Here is a 4,853-nt window from a genome sequence, read left to right as displayed (position 1 = left end):
CACAGGGGTATATTTTTAATTTCCAAAATATTTAATAATTTTCCATTAATTGTCTATTGATCTCTAATTTTATTCTATTGTGGTTGAGTATATTTGTTTTGCAATTTCATTTTAGAAACTTTGTATCCCAGAATACAGTATATCTTGGTGAATAGTGTGTTTGTGACGAAAAAAAAGTATATTCTGCTGTTTTCAGGTTTCTAGTCTCTGTCCTTTAAATATTAATTCGATTAAGTTAGTTAATTGTGTTGTTATTACTGATTTTTACTTTACTCGTCCTATCAGTTACTGAGACATCTCCAACTATAATTGTAGATTTTAGACCTGTCATTTTTTAAATGCCATGTGTACTGACAGTGATTCTTGATGTCTAATAAATTAGCAAATTTTTTATTTGCTTAAAATCACATAATTAGCCAAAATGTGTCTGTTAATGCTTAAATTCAATGTAATTTGGGCTTTAATCACAATAAGAAAGATCAGATAGTTTTCACTGAGTAACAAATAACAGAAACTATTTATGTGTTCATGCATAATTTAATCAAAGACATATTTTGTTATTTTGGGAATTTATCTCTATTTTAAAAACTTTAAAAGGCAAGACACTAGAATTCTTCTGACATCAAGACCCTAGGCAAAAATTTTTAGAAAATCCCTTTTAAACCATAATTGTATCAGCTACTAAAAAAAAAACAAAGTTCAGCTAAATGAGATTTTAAGACTTTGCTTTCTATGACATCATCGTCTTCATCAAAATCATTATATTTATTTTATTCACACTGTATTTTATTTTTAGGGTCTACCACTTTTATCCCATGAGGTAACTTAGCAAAATGAGCCTTGTTTTGTCAATTATAAAATAAGCCCTACCTATATTTAAGAAGTTGTAATAAATGAGAATACAAATATTTGGCCCCAGTCAAGAATTACGTACAGCCATGTGGGTGGCCCTAGTAGTAAAGAATCTGCCTGCCAATGCAGGAGACTTAAGAGACACAGGTTCGATCCCTGGGTCAGGAAGATTCCCTGGATAAGGGCATGGCAACCCACTCCAGTATTCTTGCCTGGAGAATCCCATGGACAGATATAGCCTTTCAGGCTACAGTCCATTATGTCGCAAAGAATCAGACAGGACTAAAGGGACTTAGCACATACTCACACATGTTAATATTATTATAATGGTCACTGCCTGGCAAAAAAACTGACATGTTAGTGAAAGCTGCTACTTTCCTCTGAAATACACACACACACAAACACTTCTGCGCCAGAAACTTAATTATACCTATCCTATCATTTTGTATAAGTCTTTGAATGATCTTACATTGTTTCTAACATTTCTTGATCTTTCCTTCCCTAGGCAGCTAATTAAATCAGTCACAGAACTCTTCAGTTCCTACTAAGGCAATCAGGAGTTGCTATTTTTTTCTCAACTAGTTCCCTCATATAATTGTACAGTTTCTTTTTCTAAAATCTCAAAGAAGCAAGATTGAATGAACTTAATGAATGATTAACTTTCAGAGCTGCAAACAGAACTGACTTCCCAAGATTTTGGCCAACTTGTATCCATCTGAATGGAAGATGGCTTGATTGGTCAAATATGAGCTAGACTGTGTCCTAATGTGGCTTTTGATAGTCCACTCCAGTGTTTCTGAATTTGTGCCCTCTCCTTGAGAAAGAAACCAAACCTGGCAAGCATGATTTCCTATTTTTCATCCAGAGAGAATTAGTGAGAAAATTCAGTTCCCTCGTCTAAGTAAGTACCTCAGGGAACTATTCACCTATCAATGCATAGAGAGTTTCAACTGGTAACATACCCAATTTCATTAGCATTAATGGGAGTTTTGTGTGAAATCCTGTGTGAATCGTCGCTTTAGGAGATCTGTAAGAGTTTATTGATTACTTTTATTTTTGGAATGGCTCTGTTTTCCAGTTTTAACTTTTACTCAATTGGCTTGCAATAGATACTGAATTTTGGAAGGAATCAAATGTGGACTTTTGAAAGTAATGAAATCGGAGCAGGGCCACATAGACTCAATCACCATTGTGAATGTTAGATGACATTACATGATAGGTGCCCGGATGTTCTACTGGCTTGCTGTCTACATGTGTGAAGACTCAAATTTCAATTTATAGCTTTCACCTAATTATATTATGTTTTATCGCTGTTTACTCGTCTATGAACATTCTTACTAAAGCCCTTATTGAAGGACCATGAATTCTGCAGCCATTTGGATGATCCTTCAAGCACCTTGCCTTCCCTCTTTCTCAGCTTCAATAATATGCAGTGACCTTCACATAGAATGAGAAGAGAATTTGTGTCCAAATTGAAAATGAAAAGAGGAACTGGCAGAGAATGGAGGGACCTGAGTGCAAAATCGCAAATACTCAGTGAGTTGAAGGGAGACCTAGTAAACTGATGCCCCTGAGGTCTGTGTGCCTGGAATGAAGATGCACAGAGAAGCCCAGCTGGCGGGGTATCTCTAATCCTTCTGTCTGGTCCTGCTGCTCTCACCCCCAGAAGCCTACTCCAGACCTAGTGTGTTCAAGAGCCCTAAAGACCTGGGATATGAGTATTGTGGGAATTCAGGGGAAGAAGAGATGACTTTCGAGAAGAAGAAAATTCAGATGAATTACTTGGCGAATGACAAAGAAAGCACAGGAATCCGATAGTGTTTCTCTTTCTTTGATGAAAGTCCGGCTTTATGCCTAATGAGGGATGTAAGTTGCGGAAGTAGCAGAAAATTCACAGAGATGCCATTAAATCTGGACCACGATGCTGGTGTAGGTCAACCTTCAGGTGGCTGGAGCAGGATTCTGTTTCAGATGAATTCTCTGGAATTTGAAGTTAAGTCTCAATTCACAAGATCATAGGTTTAGTGTGGAAGAATAACTCTCAGAGAAAGACGATGAGGTGTATCATGGTCCTGTGCATCAGATAGGGGAGGGTGCTGTGGACTCAGTTGAGAAAAGTCCTGAAATGTCCACAGTTAACACCTGGAAGTGTACTTTATGAAATGCAATAAACCCTCCCCTTTCACTGCCTTGCAACAGAGGTTGGATCCTTTGTGAGAATTAGCCTCCTGAAGATAAAAGAAAAATGTCAGAGAAAGTCAATCTAGAGAACTCAGCACAAAGAGAAGAGGGCTTTGATGTTTCTGATTGGGGGAAAAAAACAAAACCCACAACATAGTGAATGATTGCAGAGTCATACTGCTGAATAAAATGATAATACAATTCACCTGAGCCTCCCAGTCCCAAGAAAGTGAGCAATATTCTCAGCCATCAAGTCATCAACTTGAATAGTATCATTTCTAAGTGCCAGGAAGATGTGAATGAGTTTGAGAGGGAAGAAACAAGACAAAGTAGAAAGTGTGAAATGGAGTTTTCCTCTTAATACCATGGACCCTTGTGTGGTTTGCCACAGTCCATATAAAAAAGTTGCATCCTCCATGGCAACAGGGGACATCTTATGGAATATTTCACATGTGCAAAGAACCTTTAAAAAGTAAGCAAGATGAGTAACTTCTAGAGATCTGCTGTACAAAATAGCAAATGTAAATATATGTAGTTAACAACATACTATTGTGCACTTAGGATAGATCTCGTGTTAAGTGTTCTAAACATGCACACAAACAAGAACACAAGGAAGTTGTTGGAGGTGACGGATTTGGTTAGTACCCCAACTCTGGTGATAACGTTATAGGTATATGCTTATGTCCATACTCACCAAGATGTATACATTAAACATGTGCAAGTTTTGTATATTAATTATATCTCAGAAAGCTTTAAAAAAGAGACAGAAGTAAGCCCTGCTTAGTATGAAGACAGCTAATTCAAATGGTTCTGCTAAGTTATTTCCCTTGTAGTGAAATACTCACAAAAGTAGGATTATATATTTCTAACGATATACACTAAACATTTAAACATAACAGGTGTTTTTATTTTTTTATGTATATCAAAGCAAGAAAGTACCATAGCCATATATATATTTTCTCTTAATAGTATAATTTACCTGGTTTTGGAGGGGGGGAGTGAATACTTGCTTTCATTTAGGAAAATATACTTTCTGTTCATACTTTATATTTGGATTTTAATACAATTTAAATTGGGTGTACAGTTCCTTCTTTACCTCAACTCCTTATGTTTTAAATACTATCCACTTTCTATTAAATGAGAAGTATCTGTGAGATATTTACACACATACACATATATATGGCATTCAAATGTAACTTATTTAGTACTTTTCATGTAAGGAGAAAAATTTTCTGTGAAATATTCAATGTTAATATTTTAGATACCCTTTAATCTTGTGATTCTTAGTTTCTCTGCTCTTTCAGAGCCTCTTAAAATATTCTTTCCTGATAAAAGATAAATTGGAAGTTATATTTGGTGCTGTTTAATTAAAGTGTACTTCTTTTTCCTTTTTCCTTTTACCAGCAACTTTGGTATATAAAGAATTGGTGGTACATATGTCATCAATTGAGAAGTCTTTGAGAATAATGATAATTTATCCTCAAGACAAAACTTTGTAAGACTCAGTAGTAGAATATGGAGTTGTCCTGGTGGGGTACGGAAGTCAAATCTGTTGAACAGGCCCTTTTCTGCACTTGATTTCAGGATTTAGGGGAATCTATTGACTATTACAAAGCCTTTGACTCTGTGGATCACAATAAACTGTGGAAAATTCTGAAAGAGATGGGAATACCAGACCACCTGACCTGTCTCTTGAGAAATCTGCATGCAGGTCAGGAAGCAACACTTAGAACTGAACATGGAACAAAGACTGGTTCCAAATAGGAAAAGGAGTACGTCAAGGCTGTATATTGTCACCCTGCTTTTATATGCAGAGTACA

At 36.0% G+C, this 4,853-nt stretch overlaps 1 pseudogene; it reads left to right on the top strand.

The window, feature by feature from the left end:
- Nucleotides 1-2,709: 2,709 nt before the first annotated feature.
- Nucleotides 2,710-3,502, top strand: LOC139185955 (E3 ubiquitin-protein ligase Mdm2 pseudogene; annotated as a pseudogene).
- The last annotated feature ends 1,351 nt before the right edge of the window (nt 3,503-4,853 follow it).

Source organism: Bos indicus, chromosome 11, assembly GCF_029378745.1.
Source record: "Bos indicus isolate NIAB-ARS_2022 breed Sahiwal x Tharparkar chromosome 11, NIAB-ARS_B.indTharparkar_mat_pri_1.0, whole genome shotgun sequence".
Classification (NCBI taxonomy): Eukaryota; Metazoa; Chordata; class Mammalia; order Artiodactyla; family Bovidae; genus Bos; species Bos indicus.
The sequence above is the reverse complement of the archived record's forward strand: the minus strand, read 5'-3'. Positions and strand labels throughout refer to the sequence as shown.